Here is an 18,905-nt window from a genome sequence, read left to right as displayed (position 1 = left end):
ACACACACACACACACACACACACACACACACACACACACACACACACACACACACACACACACACAGACACAGACACAGACACAGACACACACACACACACACACACACACACACACACACACACACACACACACACACACACACACACACACACACACACACACGCACAAGGGGCTGTCTCAGCTGTTATTTTCGTTAAGGAGTGTGCACGTACAGCACGCGCGCCTCGTGCACGAGCCTACTATTGAAGCTGCCGTTACGCTTTTGGCCTGAGGGGGCAACCACGAGCATAAAAATTCAAAACTCCGTAAAGTCCCTTTAAGAAAAGGTCATCATAGGAAAAACAGCAGCATGAGGAAAGGGTAGTCAGGAGGGTGAGAGAACCTCCAAGATCAGGGCGAGTTTAGAGCTGAGCATTGTGTAGTATACAGGGGAGGCCATTAACAACATGTTAACAACATGTAACGTTAATCATAGATTCACTAGGATAAATACAATAAAGTGTATCTCTCACCAAATAGAATATTTACTAAGAAATCTCAATGTAACCATAGAAACATTACTTGGTGTTTATCGTGTGTGTGTGTGTGTGTGTGGGGGGGGGGGGGGGTCATGGTGGGTGGCTGTTTATACTGAGCCAGGATCCTCTGGAGGTTTCTTCCTGTTAAAAGGTAGTTTTCCTCTCCACTGTTGCTATATGCTTGCTTAGTGTGAGGATTGCTGTAAAGTCACTGACACTAGTCAGTGACTCGATGCAATTAGCTGAGTTTCTTATATAGGAAACGTTTTACTGATTTGCTTAATGAACTGACCTGTTTTGGAATGTTTAGTATGTGACGTGCCTTGAGACGACTCTTGTTGTGATTTGGCACTTTATTTAAAACAAAAGTGTGACCAGCTACCGATCAGCAATCGTAAGCTTGCACGAATTTCTGGTTTGTTTGATATTTGCTCGTCCCTCGCGAGTGTATCGCACTGTTGAAGTGGCGTCGCGAGCAGCTTCTACCCAAAAAGTACCAGAACCGCTTACGCAAACACGGCTCGCTAGATATTTCCCTATCAACACATGTTGGTTGTTTTTATTTATACACTTTTTTCACACACAATGACGAGGATTGTCAAGAAAGCGTGTTACGTCAAATTAAACTGATTTACTTTCTTTCTTTTGTCCTCCTTGTCCTCCAATCCCCATAAATCCCCTTGTGTCCTCCAACAGCACTCCCGAAGGACAACACACATCAATAACAACACAACTTAAGTCCAGCGTGTTGTGTAAAAACTAGTATTTTTAGCATTTTTTTGGGTCAGACGTGTTGCTAAAGACATACAGTGTCGCTTCAGAGATTTGGGTCATACAGTGTGAGCGCATGACTCATAAGATTTGCTCTGCGAGTAAGTCGTACAGTTTGAGCTGAAGCTGAACGCTACTGGTGAAAAAGTCGCACAGTGCCTGCCTGGCATGGACGTAATTTTCACTTTAGAAGTGTGTGTGTGTGTGTGTGTGGGGGGGGGGGGGGGGGGGGGGACACGGGGGGGTGGGGGGGTATCTTTACAGTATGCTCTAATGGGAAACAGGCTTCAACACAAACGGTTGTTTTCCGTTTGGTCCTAGAGCTCAACCAGTGTCAATTTAATATAGCGTAATATTGTTTTTGGATGGTAAAAAGTGCAGGGGTCAAAACTTGACTTTGGAAAAAGTGGGGGGGACATGTCCCCCCCCCAAAAAAAAATTTACGTCCATGCCACCCGGCTTCAGCCAAAGAAACAGGAGCAAAGCTATCTAGGATGTTGGGTTGGAGTTGGAACAGGCAGCGATGAAGCCGAGGGAGACATGTCAGAGCTAACTTTATTGATTGTGTCCACAGTGAAAGACAGGAAGTTTTCAGTTTCCATCAGAGAGAATGGAGGCTGTAGGTGAAGCAGGAGAGACACAGCTGGTGTTAAACGACTCCTCGGGATTCCCTTTGCTCTGGGACACCATATGCATCCCTCTCATCTCTGACTGCAGAGTTAAAGGAGGTCGGAAGATGCCGCATTTGGACGTGGAAATGCACAAAATATTTCTGCATTGGCGCTTCAGGCTGCAAATGCTGTCACTAAACCAGGGAGTTGGGTTCACTGCAGGAACTGATCTGACAGGACAGATGTTGTCCAGAATGGAGAGGCAGTGCTCGTTAAGATTCGGTCATTATCAGAAGATAAAGGTGGAACGAAAGCAGCAGAAAATGTCCTAGCTAGGCTCTCGTTAAGCAAATGAGAACTGACAAAACAGCGAGCAGGAGGTGGAGACGCAGAAACTGTTAAAGTTGAAGAAAATGCAATGATGATCTGAAATGTAAACGTCCTCGGGACAAACAGTGTCAACATTTAAACCCGGGGTAAAAACAAGGTCCAAAGTGTGCCCCCTGGTATGTGGGGCCAGAAACATGCTGAGTAAAGCTGAAAGAGAGCAGCATCAATCATTCTGTTCTTCACATGGACAGATTTGATTTCCATGCAGATTCAGTTGCTGCCCTCCTGTCCTGTCACCTCTTCTTGTCACCCTCCCTCGCTCTGCTCTTTCCCACTCCTGAGCATTGTCATCTGCAGCGGATCCAGCTCTGTCACTCGACTGTTAACAGTCAGACGAGCTGACAGCCGCCCACTGTTTACCCATCAGGCTTTTCTCTATGCTAGGATGCACGGTTTGAGGAAAAGGAGCTACAACTTTAAGCTTCATCAACATGCATAACCATTAGCAGCCCTCTCCTTTGACAGCGAGTGAGTGAGGGAGAATAAAGGAGGATGTGGCTTCACGGATGACACCGTGGCGCATGAGTGTCACATCATCCATCAGTCTGTCACACGCTGTCGCCCCAGCTTCTCCCAGAGACGCTGTTGATCTGTAAACAACAGAAAAAAAGCACCACACTTCCTGGGGTAGATGCTGAGGCCGGAGAAAACTCCTCTTCTAGGAAACGCACACTGGTGGAGATTTGACCAAAGCAGAGGGTTTGACTCACACACCTGGGTGTTGAAGTCTAGCCTCTGATTAAATCTATGTAGGTGTCCTAGAATTCAAAACCACGTTTACACTTTTGTTGTTCACCATAGGCAGCTTGGGGTGTCAAATATACAACAACGGTGTCATCTCTGACCTGCTTCCTGTAGAGAGCGGTAATGTTGTAATGGCCACAGTGAGATGGGTTGTTCTGAGCAACTCCGGAAATGGAACGCGGCTCCACACACAGTTTCCAGGCAGGCATGCAGCCATCTGGGTAAACCGGCCAATCATTGGGCAGCTCATTAAATATTCATGTCCTGTCACAGTGGGTGGAGCAAACCAGCCTTTCCATTGTAGGGCTTTATTATGGGGTTGTGTTTGGCCATTTGTCAGGGCTCCTGGGCCATTTTGAGCCCCAACAAAGTTTCACATGACACGTAGAGGCTCAAAGAACGGGTCACCATTGTAAAAAAATATTCTAGAATCTTTATTCAGTGGGTCTGAGATGCTTCCTAATCAGTAAATAGCCACTTGCCTAATTTAGAGAACACATGTTAATAGTTCATTGGAATATTTAGGATGGATGGTCTGACATGTAAAAAACATTTTTCAGCTGCATGAGTGATTCGTGCACCAAAGCTGCTAAAGCACATCAGCTTTCTGTTAAGCTACTAGTTTCTGCATCCAGAAGCTTCCAGTAACCCTTTTATCGCTCACCGAGCATGTAGGCAAACGGGGGAAGGGGCTCCAAACGGGGGAAGGGGCTCACTCCGGCCTTTATTGGCCCTCTAATTATGTTCCACGTCACATGATTAATTTTGTCACTTTGATTTAGTTCTGAGCCTATTGGATGAAAGAGTGTGTGACAGAGGACACTGCTCGTACAGCAGAGGGTCGTTGATCGTTTCTGGGCCTGCGGGACACCTTTGACCTCTGGAGCAGAGCGACTTGGGGCCAGACTGCTGGAGTGAAGCGTGATGGCTAAGGAAGGGACAAGGACATGACTAAAGCCAGGTTTTTCCTGAGCAGAAGCTGGTGCGATGCAGCTGGTGTTCATGTGAATGGAGTCAGTGGAGCCCCTCCAGAACCAACCAGCCTTCTTCAGATCAAAACCAGTGATGCAGCTGAGGAGGGACATGATTTAGAGTTTCACCTGTCAGACACATTTTTTATACTCTGTCGGTATCACTCTCGATGCTGATTCAAAACAATATTTAAATTCAGTCGGGGTTACCTCTGAGTTGTTTTATTTATTCATAAAAATATTTTCATTTCTAAAAACCGTATTAATTTGTTTAAAAATCAGCAGAAGCCTCTTTAGCCTTTTTATTTTGTCTCTGTCTTTGACAGTGTGCATTTTTCCTGGCGATAGGGGGCAGTAGATACCTAAATCGTTGCAAGCAAGCTGTATTTTTGTGTTGGAGTAAGATCTTACCAACGGATGCCCATTAGGGTCAAAAAGTCCTGGGGAGTGCGAACCTTAGCAAAATGTCAAGCACATCAGACTCCCTTTCATCAGTGGCAACAAGTAAAGAGGTAAACGTGTAAAACAACATTTAAGAATGATTAGAGTTTTGTAACCGCTTGTTACAAATCAGTAAATGCATTTTGTCCTCACGGGCACCCGTAGAAGGAAACATGGCATCTAATATGGCATCGGCCCGATCCCGTGTATTTTAGATCTGATTTTTATGGTTATATGTTATGTTGGGCATCATTTAATTCCTTTTCGACTACATTTTGATGGATATTTCCTGAAATTAATGGTAAAAACTACACATTGTCTCTAAAGTTTTCTTCTCTAAAAATCGTTTTGATCATTAAAGGGGCATTATGGAAGTTTGACAGTCAAAACATGTATAGAAATAATAAATGTCTTCTTCATACATTCTCCTGCAATGCCCTGGTCCTGTAGAATGAGCCCTGGCATTTTTACTGTGATTGCCTGTTTTTCTGTAAAATCACAGAAAAAGAGAGATGCTCGGGTCGAGCAGGCTGCTTCATGCGCGTTCACGCTCAGGCATAACCCGTAGCATTTGCTATCAGTAGCTTTAGCAGCAGAGAGAGAGGCAGTGCCACTTTATTGCTGTTCCTAACGCCTAGTGACAAAGCTAGCTACATTTCTGAGGACCCTTAGCTACTTTCTGTAGAACTTTCTTCTAGATATTTCCTGCAAATTAGCAACAAAATAGCCATTTTCGCTCCGAACTGTTCTTTGAACGTTGTTTCAGCTGTCATCAAGGATATAAAAGTTACAGATACAAAAGATGCCACTGGTGCTTTAGCTCACCTAGTAATGCCGGGGACACACCGGCCGCGGAAGCGCTGCGAAGCGCCGAGAAGCGAATCGCTCACGAAATTGGGCCGCTGATCGCCGCTCCTCAGTTCAGATCAGACGTGCCCCAGTCGAGGCGCGCCTCGGCTCAGCTGTAGTTTTTCTGTTAAACACTTGGTGTCCTCCATTTCCCCTCTGCCTTTTCTCAGCTCTTTTCCTACGTTTGAGTGTTTGTGCGCGCGCATACGTGTGTGTGTGTGAAATAATATTATAAATAAATATTTTCCTTGAACGTGGACACACCTTGTGTGTGTGTGTGTGTGTGTGTGTGTGTGTGTGTGTGTGTGTGTGTGTGTGTGTGTGTGTGTGTGTGTGTGTGTGTGTGTGTGTGTGTGTGTGTGTGTGTGTGTGTGTGTGTGTGTGTGTGTGTGTGTGTGTGTGTGTGTGAACCTATGTTTCTGCCAGTTGAATCTCTTGGAACCCGCTCCAATTCTGCAGCTGTATCCTAGCAGTTTCTTCAGAAATGGGTACGTAAATAACCGTTTTTCGGGGGTCGTTCAGCTCCTTGTGTTTCTCAACTTCCATAATTAATTTAAAGTCATCCATATTAACTGCTTGCCTCAGACTTTCTGCCTCTCTGTCCTGTTTGCTCCGTGAAAAGACACCCAAAACCACACACCCCTTCACGCGGTCACACACGCACACAAGTTCGATGTGTGTGTGTTAGTGTGGTTTTTCTGCAGTGTCTGATTACGAACACATTTGATTGCATAATTTTATTTTGAAATGCTTTATTTTGTTAACTTTACCGGCCAGCCTCTTATGTCTAGGTTTGACTTCCTGCCAGAATTGACGCGATTCACCCGCGGCTCGCGAAAAAAATAGAGCCGACGCCGAAATGATCGCTGCACGGCGCGCGCCGGCGCGAGGCGATTCGCGGCGCTTTGGCGGCCCATGTGGTCTATAGAATAGCTTAACAAGGGCGCCGAATGAAGGCGGTCCCATTTTCGCGGCGCTTCCGCGGCCAGTGTGTCCTCGGCGTAAGATGTCGGACTCTTGTGCAGAAGACCGGGGTTCGATTCTGCATGTGAACATAGTTCATTTAGAGTTTATTTTTTACATTAATGGTATATTTTTTTACAATAAGATGCCCAAATTTTTATTTGAGACTCGCTGAACGGCATTGAATTCACAGATAAAAAAGATGTGGGTTCAACTTTCATTTTGGAACAATTTTTCAAGCAAGGGAAGGGAATGATCTGAGCATGCAGGAGGACTGACCCATCATAAAACTTTGTCGGCTGTGCTGAAGAGAAAGCTACAGAACCACATTATTTAATTAATTAGCTGCACATTCTCCTGTCCTCTGTCCTCCGGGCCACACACACACACACACACACACACACACACACACACACACACACACACACGGGACTGTCTCAGCTGGTCTTTTCATTAAGGAGTGTGCACGTATAGCATGCGCGCCTCGTGCACAAGCCAACTATTGAAGCTGCCGTTATGCTTTTGGCCTGAGGGGGCAATCACGAGCATAAAAATTCAAAACTCCGTAAAGTCCCTTTAAATAAAGTCAGAATTGATTCCGTATTACAACATGCTTATGCATTTGAACTCAAGGTATTTATTTTTGTTAGCAGTCAAGCATCAGCTTGACAATCCGCTTCTGATCACAATCTTGACAAGAAAGACTGAAGTTTTTATGTGCAGGGTTGAGTTTACGCATTAAAAAGTCTTGAGTGACACAGGCTTCAGTTTAAATTGTGGAACTGTGGAAAGAAACAAACATGCAATTACAATCACTCTGATTACTCAACAGGCTGTTATTTGTATGATTTCATAAATTATGTTGATGAAAAAGCTCATTCGTAGCTGCTTTTTAACACAAATGTTGAAGCTTCCTTACACCAATTAGCACCAATTAGACGTTTTTGCTCAACTTGGACAGAAGGGAGGTCATTACAAGTAACCATGGAAACAGATTTTAAAGTTTTTCAGTTTTCTTTATAAAATCCACTTACATTTGAACCGTGCACGTTGACATGTGTCTTGTTTTTATTTATTTTTTGGTAAATGTTGGTAAAAAGGATGTTTTTAGCTTGTCATCATTAACTAAATGTAGTTGAGCTTTATTCCGTGTAACATAATCAAAGTTACTCATGTGAGTGTGTGTTTGACTGGTTGTCTCTGTGTGTCCCTGCGATGGACCGGAGACCTGTCCAGGTTGTCCCCCGCCTCTTTCCTGGTGACTGCTGGGGTTATGCTCGATGTGACTTTATTAAAGGTGTACTTACCAACGAAACACTTAAAAAATATTATTTCTGATTATAGTCAGTCATTCTGAGATTTTCATGCTGGCTGAACATGAAAATAGTCTCCTACACCTATCTCTTGCATTAGCTTCTGATAGAAATGGATGATGAAGCGCTTGTTTCAGAAAGTCCAAACAGATCTACGTCACGCTGTCACTTAACATTCACAGACTCGACGGGGAAGGCTGTTGTTGGTTTAGCGTCCAGGAAATTCTGTGTCCAAAAGGCCGAGATGGCAGCGCCTGATGTCTACGGGATGCTTTGGGTTGCTTTTTCGTACAGAGGATGCACGGTCATCTTTCAAATGGTGCAGAAACTGGTAAAGAAACCCTGATCTGGATTTTTGTGTTCCGATCTCTGAACGTCTGAGAGAATTTGATGGTTTTCTTTCATTTTCCATCACCAAAGGAGTCCAACAAAGGTTATTATATGTTTTAGATGATAGGGTCATAAATGAGATCTTCTAAGTGAGGACATGGACGTGCATACCTATATTTATTATTTTACTCTGCTATTAATGTACTGACTCATGCACAGAATGACTGATCCCAGGAATTTTCCCTCAGTGTCCTTTGAAAGTGAGATGTAGCTGCAAGAGGGAGACAAACAAGGCATGTTAATATGTGCTGAAAGGGTCATCCTGGGTTACACTTGGCGTCTCCCCGTTTCCCAGCCAATCACAGCCAAGGACTCAGTGATGCGGTTCCCCTCTCACTGGAGGGATTCCGAGGAAGTGCCGCGTGATGATGCTGGTTTAACCAGCTCTGCCTCTCCGGTCTCTCACGCCTCCTCCTCTCCTCCTCTGCCCCCAGGTCCCTCATTCTCCAAACCTTGCCTGAGGTGCGTCGGCCGTGCGCGTTATGAACAGATGATGATCTAGCGCCGTGCACACCACTCCCACGATAGCAGCTTTATAGGCAGCAGACAGTCATCAACCAGCTCTCCATCTCATCTCTCAGCTAGGCTCCACCTCTCTGCTTGCCTCTGCTCAATCTCCATCCTTTTCCTCTTTTTCTAAGCATCACACACACACACACTTACACTTATACCACACATCCTCTCTCCAAGACTTCCCACTCTATACGAGTGAGCCTTCTCATCAAAGCTGGAGCTGAAGGCGTGAAGCCAGGTAGGAAAGCTATTTTTATTACGATTTGTAAACAAATATGAGTATCTGTTATTGGTAGATGCTTGGTTTGTCTGTGTGGGACTGAACTATTCTTGTTGGGCGGCGGTTCTGAGGGAATACCAGGAGTAGTACACTTTGCTCCAACTCCTAGCTCCTGCCCATCACAGAAATGTTGGCGCTTGTTTTCTTCGCCTCCTTTCACCTCCATGTGCACCTAAAGGTTTTGGGAATCTGCTGTGGATGCAGGGTGGAGCGCGGCGGCTGATGAGCAAAGCAGCTGCATATAGAGCGTGTCTCTGGTTGCGAGGGGAGACCACAGTGTGGATGTGTGGGCTGATGGAAAGACGAGGAGAGGGGAGAGGAACTGAGAAGAAAGATGAGCGTCTGCTTTCATCCCATAGAAGCGAATCCCTCTGCTTATGCTTCTCCATCAGATTAAGAAAAGAAAGAAAAAAATGTGCGGGCATCCTGTCTCATTTCTCTCCACTCTCCTCCATCTTTCAGCTGTGATGGGTTTAGGCTATTGATTCAGAAATGAGCTTAGATATTATCTAAGAAAGGATCAACCTCTTTTTTCCCCAATAACTAATAATTTTGACAATTATTTATCTCTTAGTGACACTCCTGTTTTATGTAAGAGCTGATAAGGTTGAAAACCCACTTTGGCTTGACTGGTTACCGAGGATCTCTGCTATTGTGATTGGTGGGAACCCCCCCTTGGTGTAACGGAGGCTTATCACCTCCCACAGGTTTTGCCGATGGAGTGCCGATTGGCTGCCGCACAGTGCACATGGAACGAGCGTCTCCAGACTCTCTGCAAACACGTCAAGCAAATCCATGGTGACTGCCGCACGGGCTCACTGACGAGTCATTCAGGAGCAGATGGCCTATCACCTTCTGCTCCCAGATTAAGTAATAACTCAGAAAGCATGATCAGCCGGTGCTATGGAAGCGAGGAAACGAGGGAGAGGAGGGGGTTGTCAAGTGCTTTGAATGCATTAGGCAGGAGGTTCCTGTGTGTCAGACTGTTACCAGGTGATGGAGGGGGTGGGAGCGAGCTGCTCTGTGAGCTTCCCTCCTCCTCCCGAATCTAAATGACCCCTCAGCTCATTTCCCGGGGCAGAGTGTATGTTTACACACCCTCTGGAGCTTCTGCAGATGCTCTGTTTCATAACTGAATCAGCTGGGGAGGCAGAGTGCTTGAACTATTTTAGAAAAATGGTATTTCTCTGTTATAAATCCTGACTATGAGCACAAACGAGCTCACGTCTTTACACCTTCTTGTTGCCGTAGAGGCTGAGCACTTCCTGGGATTGCGTTAAGCATTGAGGCAGATGTTGACTTCTTGTCAAATCAAGTGGCCACTCAGCTGTCGCCGGAGGTATTGTAATGTTTTTCAGGCTTGTTACAGAGCCATTAATGAGAATCACACACCCAAAGTCTCAAGCCTGATGTGCTGACAGTGCTAACCTTTTGTCTCAGACGGCTTGCAGTGAGTGAACTTTTGCATCTGCCGGATTTGCTTTGCATTTGTCTGGAGGCCCTCAATTAAGATGAGTTTATCAGATGATAAAGAGGATAGAGCAGGAGTCTTTCTGCTAGAGAGACATCTAAAATGGTGGGTATAGAGTCTCTCCTACGGTGTGACCTTGTGTGGCGGTGTAGTGGCGGGTGCCTGTGAGCTGGAACAGATCCGTCAAGGCCAAGAGCCGACGCATGAATCATAATTTGTGCTCTGTCTCTTTCCGCGAGGGTTGCCCTCCGTGAGCAAGTGCATCCATGTAGTTTCAGATGTACCGTCTTTAATCAGCATCATCACTTACAACGCAGAAGAGAGATCGATGAATAATGTCGTGCTAATGGATTACACTGGTATCACTTTTATCCTTTTAGAAGCAATAGTCTGGTTTTGTGTTTAACATTGATTGTTAGTTAGAGCCAAGTTCAGGCCCATTACTTTGACACTAGTACTGTAGGTCCATCACACTGATGAAAAGTAAGAGAGTGTAAAAAGAAGTTTAAAATACAAATGAGGCCTTTTTAAGGAGATGTGGTTCTGATCAGCTGTTAAACAGCCCGTTTCAGTTAAAGCATTGTTTTCAATACATTGCTGCTCAGAAAACATTTCGTCTCACTCCCATTTCTTCTTGCTGCGTGTAGAAGCTCTCCTTGGAACCAACCATGCAAATGATGATTTCTGGCTATTATTCAAGTTGTCTTAAACTTGGGACTGCACTAAAAGGGTTCGGCAATTAGAAACCACATTTACCTTGTTGCCTTTGTTGAACGAAATCACCTTGGAGTGCAGGGGTTGTATCAGCTAGACCCCTAAGACAAATACAGGCCATTTATCATTTATGATCATTCTACACTCAACACAAATATAAACGCAGCACCTTTGATTCCGCTCCGATTTTTCATGAAATGGAATTAAAGATCTAAAATTCATTCCAGATACATAATATTACCATTTCTCTCAAACATTGTTCACAAATCAGTCTAAATGTGTGATAGTGAGCACCTGTGCTTTGCTGAGATAATAGAATAGAATAGAATTCAACTTTATTGTCATTGCACATGTACAGGTACAGGGCAACGAATGCAGTTTGCGTCCATCCAGAAAGTGCTTTAGCCGTGATATAGATGTATTACAATATATATTAGCAATAATATAGATGTGTAAGTATATTACAAAAATGGATTTATTATGTATGTTATAATGTACACGGTATGAAGTATGTTATGAATATTCTATAACTATAAGTATGTACAGGCCGTAGTTAATACAAGTAGTCCATGAGTTTAACGTGGGTCATATGTCAGGAGGCAGAGTTCAGGAGTCTGACAGCTGTGGGGAAGAAACTGTTCCAGTACCTGGTGGTCTAACCCCCAAATTCCACTACCTCCACTCCGCTCCGCTCCGGCACGAACTCCGGAGCAAAATCAGTCCCGTTGTAGTCAATCAGAGCTATTCCATTACTGCGGCCGTGCTGCGGCAGTGCGGCGCAGTGCGCCGCCCTCTGTTCCGGCATCCGGCAAAAATAGAATCGATCCTATTTTTGCTGACGCCGGAGCACCTCCGCAGTCAATGGACAGGAATCACAACCACACAACAGGAAAAGGAGCAAGCACAGCCTCCGTTATTTCACAATAAATCGATAAACAAAAAGCGTTTTTTGTTTCATATGCACAGGTTTAACAACTTTTAACAACTATCAATGGCGGCTGAACTTTAAATGCACAAAAATAAGCCATAAATACAGTTTCAACTATCAAAGTAGTCACACTTTGTTGATCCAAACACTGCTGATCTCTCAACACAAATGATGGGCAGATTAAACAGTTCATGTCGATGCTTCTCCCACACAACGGGTGTTTGGATCTAACTTTCGCATGTATTGCTCGGACTGTATCGCAAGATCTCGAAAATCCTGCGCATGCTTGTTTGCGCACCTCAGGTCTCCGCACCGGAGCGGAGCCGTTGTAGAGCGGGTACCAGTAAAAATTTAGTTAGGAAGCGAGCGGCTGCGGAAGGCGAGGGGCGGAGCGGGGGGCGGAGCGGAGCGGAGGTAGTGGAATTTGGGGGTTAGTCCGGAAGCTTCTGTAGCGCCTCCCAGAGGGCAGCAGGGTGATCAGGGCATGTGATGGGTGACTGTGGTCTCTGATGATTTTCCTAGCCCTTTTCAGACACCGCTTCCTGTCCTTTATGGCAGGAAGTGGTGCTCCGGCGATGCGCTGGGCAGTTTTCCCGACCCTCTGCAACGCCTTCCGGTCCGAGGCGGAGCAGTTCCCATACCAGACTGTTAAACAGTTGGTCAGGATGCTCTCGATAGTGCATCGATAGAAGTTCACCAGGATGTCTGAGGACAGGTTGTTCTTCCTCAGAGTCCTCAAGAAGAAGAGGCACTGGTGAGCCTTCTTGACCAGCTTGGAGCAGTTGGTAGTCCAGGTGAGATCCTCGGAGATGTGGACTCCCAGGAACTTGAAGCTGCTCACACGCTCCACTGCCATCCCCTTAATGTGGATGGGTGGATGTGGGTCAGCATTCCTCCTGTAGTCCACGATGAGGTCCTTAGTCTTCTCAGTGTTGAGCAGCAGGTTGTTTGTGTCGCACCACTCAGTCAGACGGTCCACCTCCTCCCTGTAGGCAGTCTCATCGTTGTCACTGATGAGGCCAATCACCGTGGTGTCATCTGCAAACTTAATGATGGTGTTAGAACTATCAGCAGGTCTGCAGTTGCGGGTGAAAAGGGAGTAGAGGAAAGGGCTCATCACACAGCCTTGTGGTACACCAGTGTTCATTGTGATTGTTGATGAGCAGCGGTTATCCAGTCGGACATGTTGAGGGCAGTTGGTCAGGAAGTCCCCAGGTCTGTCAGTTTCCTGATGAGTTGTGAGGGGTGGATTGTATTGAATGATGAACTGAAGTCTATAAACAGCATTCTGGCGTAGGTGTTGTTGTTGTCCAGGTGTGAGAGGACAGAGTGCAGTGCAATGGAGACTGCATCCTCTGTACTCCTGTTCTGGCGGTATGCAAATTGGTGGGGGTCCAGGGTGGGGGGGAGACAGGATTTGAAGTGTGCTAAGACCAGCTGCTCTAAGCACTTAGTGATGTTGGGGGTGAGTGCTACCGGGCGGTAGTCATTGAGTACGTTAACATGCAGCCAATATCCAGGTTATGATCGGGTTAAGGTCGGGATTCGGGTTTCTGAGTTGATCAGAATAACCCGTTTACAAGCATAAATAGAAAGAGTTACCTCTAACTTGCATAACCTGATTTAAATGCGGACGTTGGGGTAGCGTCAGGACGTATGGACTACGTCCAGACGCAATATGCGTCATTTCCGGTTCTTCTTGTTCCGGTATCCGTGAAAACAACATGTTTCCCAGTTCGGAAGAGATAGCGACCGCATTTCTTTGTGCTTTAGTTTCTTCGTCACACCAAAAGTGTGGTGCTGTGCCGCGACTCGCCATGTTGCTCCCAACTTGTTGTTTACTTCCGGTGTTCTGGCATATACAAGACGTCTCGCTACTCAAAAGACCAAGATTCCTTGCGAACAGAGCATGCGCAGAACACACGCTTTGATGGGGATATCCCGGTATGTGTTTACACGACCAAACATTCGGGTTAGAAAAGGGTTACCCCAAGGTGTAGTAACCGGGTTTTTAAAAACCCGGTTATGAGCATATCCGGGTTTTTGGCGGTGTTTACATGGACCTGCGGAACCGGGTTATTGTAAATATTCGGGTTTTAAAAGGGTTACTGGCTGCATGTAAACACACTGATAGAGGCTAGATGGGTTGGAGTTTTTGGGTATCGGGACGATGGAGGTGGATTTGAAGCAGGCCGGTACCACAACATGGGCCAAGGACAGATTGAATATGTCTGTGAGCACTCCTGTGAGCTCCCCAGAATACGCTCTGAGAACACGCCCAGGGATGCCATCAGGGCCTGCAGCCTTGTGGACATTGATCCTGCTCAGCACCGCTCGTACATCGGTGGGGGAGAGAGTCAGAGGTTGGTGGTCTGGCGTCATGTCTGTTATGGTTGCGGTTGTGAGGTTCCCTCGCTCAAAACGAGCATAAAAGTTGTTGAGCTCGTTGAGGAAGGAAACATCAGAGGATGCGGGGGAGGGTTTGGTGATCCTGTAGTCTGTAATGGTCTGGAGTCCTTGCGTCGGGGGTTGGAGTTGGCAAACTGTTCTTCTATCTTCTTTTTGTAATTGTGTTTGGCTTTTTTGATGCCCTTCTTTAGATTAGCCCTGGCTGTACTGTAGGCGTGTGCATCTCCTGTCCTAAAAGCGGTGTTGCGGGCCTTCAGTAGGAGACGAACATCTCAGTTCATCCAAGGCTTCTGATTGGGGTACATGGTGATCCTTTTCTGGGTGGTGACACTGTCTGTGGTTACGGAGATGTAATCCAGTACAGATGAGGCGTACTGGTCCAGGTCTGTGTTGGTGAACATATTCCAGTCTGTGTTTTTAAATCTGTCCTGGAGCACCGCGTCTGTCCCCTCTGACCACACTTTAATTGTCCTCACATCAGGTTTCACACGTTGGATGAGTGGTGAATACCGAGGTGTGAGGAACAGGGAGAGATGGTCTGATTGTCCAATGTGGGGGAGGGGTGTTGCTTTGTAGGCTCCAGCCAAGTTGGAATAAACATGGTCTAAAGTCTAGTCTCCTCTAGTGTGGCAGGAGACATGTTGGTGGAATCTGGGGAGGACTGTCTTTAAGTTGGTGTGGTTGAAGTCGCCAGCAACAATAAAAGCAGCTTCGGGGTGTTTATTCTGGTGTTTGTTAATGGCTGCAGAAAGTTCTTTCATGGCCAACCTAGCATTAGCGTCGGGGGGATATACACTGCAGTAAGAATGATCGAGGTGAGCTCTCTGGGGAGATAATAAGGTCTGCATTTGACCATTAAAAACTCCGCATTGGGTGAGCAGTGACTCTCAGTAGTAGTGGAGTTCATGCACCAAGCATTGTTAATATAAATGCACAAACCTCCACCTCTGGTCTTGCCGGAGTCATCTGCTAGCCTGCCGGCTCGGTGTGTGTGGCGTCCTGCTAACTCGATAGCATTGTCCGGGCAGGTGTTGTTCAACCATGTTTCGGTAAAAAACATGGCATTTGAGTCCATAATCCGTCTGTTGTTAGTCATGGAGAGCCGTATCTCATCCATTTTGTTTGCCAGAGAACGGACATTGGCGAGGAAGATATTGGGTAAAGGCAGCTGATGTGGTGTTAGCCTTAGCTTGGCCCGTTACCCTCCGCGCCTACCTCGCCTTTGTTTACGTTCTCGGCGCCGTCTGCATGCACTTCCACCCGGCCGGGGGTGGGGGCGGGGGTGGGTGGGTGGGTGGGGTGGGGTGCAGCCTCTGGTGTTCTGGAGATCTCTGGGATGAGTTGGAGATCGGCGATAAAACTGTTGGAGTTATAAGTCCAGATGTCCAGAATCTCTTGTCTGCTGTAGGTCAGCAACACACAGCAATTCTGGATGAATAATCCGGTTAAAAGTAGATTAAAAAACCGCTAAATAGCAGATTCTGGAGAGATACTGAGCTTCGCGTTGTTCACGCGCCACCATCTTGGATCCAGATAATCTATCCCACCTCACAAGTGTGCCACATCAAGATGCTGATCTGACATCATGAGTTGTGCACAGGTGTACCTTATACTTCCCACAATAAATGGCCACCCTGGAATGTGCAGTTTTTTGCTTTATTGGGGGTCTGGAGACTCAGAACCGGTCAATATCTGGTGTGACCACTGTTTGCCTCATGCAGTGCAACACTTCTTCGCATAGAGTTTATCAGATTGTCAATTGTGGCCTGTGGAATGTTGGTCCACTCCTCTTCAATGGCTGTGTGAAGTTGTTGGATATTAGTGGGAACTGGTACACGCTGTCGTAAATGCCGGTCAAGCACATCCCAGACATGCTCAACGGGTGGCATGTCCGGTGAGTATGCTGACCATGCAAGAACTGGGACATTTTCAGCTGCCAGGAATTGTGTACAGATCCTTGCAACATGGGGCCGTGTATTATCTTGCTGAAACATGAGGTGATGTTCATGGATGTACAGCACAACAATGGGCCTGAGGATGTCATCATGGTATCTTTTTGCATTTGCCCACTCAAGTCTGTTACGGCGACGAGCTGGAGTCAGGTCAAGACTCTGATGAGGACGACGAGCATGCAGTTGAGCTTCCCTGAGATGGTTTCTGACAGTTTGTGCAGAAATTGTTTGGCTATGCAAACCAATTGTTTCAGCAGCTGTCTGAGTGGCTGGTCTCAGACGATCTTGGAGGTGAACCTGATGGATGTGGAGGTCCTGGGCTGGTGTGGTTACACATCATCTGCGGTTGTGAGGCCGGTTGGATGTACTGCCATATTCTCTGAAACGCCTTTGGAGACGGCTTATGGTGGAGAAATGAACATTCAGTGCACGAGCAACAGATCTGGTTGACATTCCTGCAGTCAGCATGCCAATTGCATGCTCCCTCAATGCTTGTGGCATCTGTGGCATTTTGCTGTGAGACAAAACTGCACATTCTTGGGTGGCCTTTTATTGTGGGCAGTATAAGGTACACCTGTGCACTACTCATGATGTCGGATCAGCATCTTGATATGGCACACCTGTGAGGTGGGATGGATTATCTCAGCAAAGCAGAAGTGCTCACTATCACACATTTAGACTGATTTGTTAACAATGTTTGAGAGAAGTGGTAGTATTGTGTATCTGGAATGAATTTTAGATCTTTAAGTGCATCTCATGAAAAATCGGAGCAGAATCAAAGGTGTTGCGTTTATATTTTTGTTGAGTCTATATATGAGGTGATTAAATTTAGAAAATGCAGACATGTGAAGATAGCGAGTCCCTGCAGTAATATTACTAGTTTATTATAGTTTTGCTTAGCTAAATGGGATCTGCGTCTTTGTAAAGGCCTTACACAGATAGGCCTCCTGATTGATGGTTAAAATTATTTTAGGTTTGTGTTTGATTGAGTGTATAGACTGCTCGATCTCTAGACCCACCGATGGGACAGCTTACACAATCCACTCACACACATTCATTCAGACATGTTCTGTTGACTGAACTCAACAAATGACAAACCATTTATGGCGTAACAGTTGTTAAGTGACTAGACAAGCTAAACATAAGTGAGAGTGTCTCTCATCACAAACCTCCCTGACAGGATTGGTGGTTAAAGAATCCAATATACAGAAACACCAAATATCCCCATTGTTGGAAGGAACACACCAGTGCTCCCAGTACTCCCCTAAATTCATGGTGGGTTTATTAGGTGGAGCGTTTTAGCGGTGTAAAGCTGCTGAATCACCTCACAAAAGAACAAAGATTTAGGTTTTTTTTTTCCATTTGTACAGAAGAACCTAAGCATTGTTTTTAACAAAAGGGCGGTTTTCCAGCTGCCAATGGGGGCCTTTTCATTTATTTATCAGCTGCTGCGAAAAGCTATCTCCTCCTCTCGACAGTCTGACGGGATCAATGGCTCAGCTTAAATGTCTAATGAACCAAGTCTTCATTGGATTTGTCGAACTCCTCACAGGTTCACCTGTAAAATATTAAATTAGATACATATAACTGAACTTACTCTCTTCGGGGCATTGAAGATCTCTTTATGAAGGTATTCTAATTTTCAGAAACCATTTCGTCATGACTTATTCGTCTTTCCAAATCACGTTAATGGAACGCTTTATTTCTTTGACTGGATGTCGGAGAGATTTCCTCCGTCGGTTGTTATCTTAGGTGCAAGGCACCGGTGATGGACAGGGTGGCGGGGGGGGGGGGGGGGGGTTTCACGATAGATATGAATGAGGAAATAATTTTTTGGGTAAGACTTGCTGCCAGCATGGGCGCTGTAATTTTAAAATCCCCTTCAGGAGGAAATTGCTTTTGCCCTCCTACAACTTTTTAATATCCTGATTCATAGTCAGCTCTGGTAAAATGCATCATCTGGTCGTAGCATTTCTCCCGCTGCTACCTGAAGGTCCTCCTGAGGAAGTTTTTGGAGGTAAATACCATGAAGATGAATGGGACCGCCAACGGACAATAGCTTGGACTCTGTGCTCTGTTGGACCTCTTGAGACCCCAGGCCCGCCTCTACATGGTGAGCAAACCGTCCTATTTGCCCATTCATAGACTGTATTAATTATTCCTGAAGGCCATGGAGAGTCAAAACAAGATTTTATGGAGCACAAGTCAAAAACATAGACCTTCCTCTTCCTGTAGCTGGATTTGTAAAGGCATCTCATAATCCACCTGTTTAGCAGGAAGCTACTAAGAGATGATGAAAACGGAGCTGACTGCCTCTGGGAGGAAAACTAATAATAACCTTTTGAACTGTTAGTGCTGAAGCTATTGGATATTTTAGTAATTGGACTTTAATAATGTAACAATTAATCAGGCACTTGGATGTATGCTCATGAACCAAGTCAATGGCAGAAATTTACTTCATTCAACGGTAGACTCTAAGCTTTACTAATAGCCACATTTATGATGCTCAACAGCTAATTAGGGAAAGGCAGAATAGAAGCTGGTGTTGGTTCCAGTTTGTGGACTGGATTCAGGATTTGTTGCTTTCTGCTGAGATAATAATATTTATTTCTTTATTGAGATTGTTGCCCTAGTATAAGACTGCACAATATTGGAAAAAAATGACATTGTGAT

General features: G+C 45.6%; 1 protein-coding gene across 2 annotated transcripts in view; it reads left to right on the top strand.

Annotated features, from left to right (window-relative positions):
• Nucleotides 1–8,359: 8,359 nt before the first annotated feature.
• The window catches only part of syt1a (synaptotagmin Ia), a 296,089-nt gene continuing 285,543 nt past the window's right edge, over nucleotides 8,360–18,905 (top strand). For both annotated transcript variants that reach the window (XM_054739791.2, XM_015961176.3), the window contains exon 1: nucleotides 8,360–8,716. The gene's annotated coding sequence lies outside the window, so the exon portion shown is untranslated. The remainder of the gene's footprint in view (nucleotides 8,717–18,905) is intronic.

This window comes from Nothobranchius furzeri, chromosome 1 (genome assembly GCF_043380555.1).
Source record: "Nothobranchius furzeri strain GRZ-AD chromosome 1, NfurGRZ-RIMD1, whole genome shotgun sequence".
Classification (NCBI taxonomy): domain Eukaryota; kingdom Metazoa; phylum Chordata; class Actinopteri; order Cyprinodontiformes; family Nothobranchiidae; genus Nothobranchius; species Nothobranchius furzeri.
The sequence above is the reverse complement of the archived record's forward strand: the minus strand, read 5'-3'. Positions and strand labels throughout refer to the sequence as shown.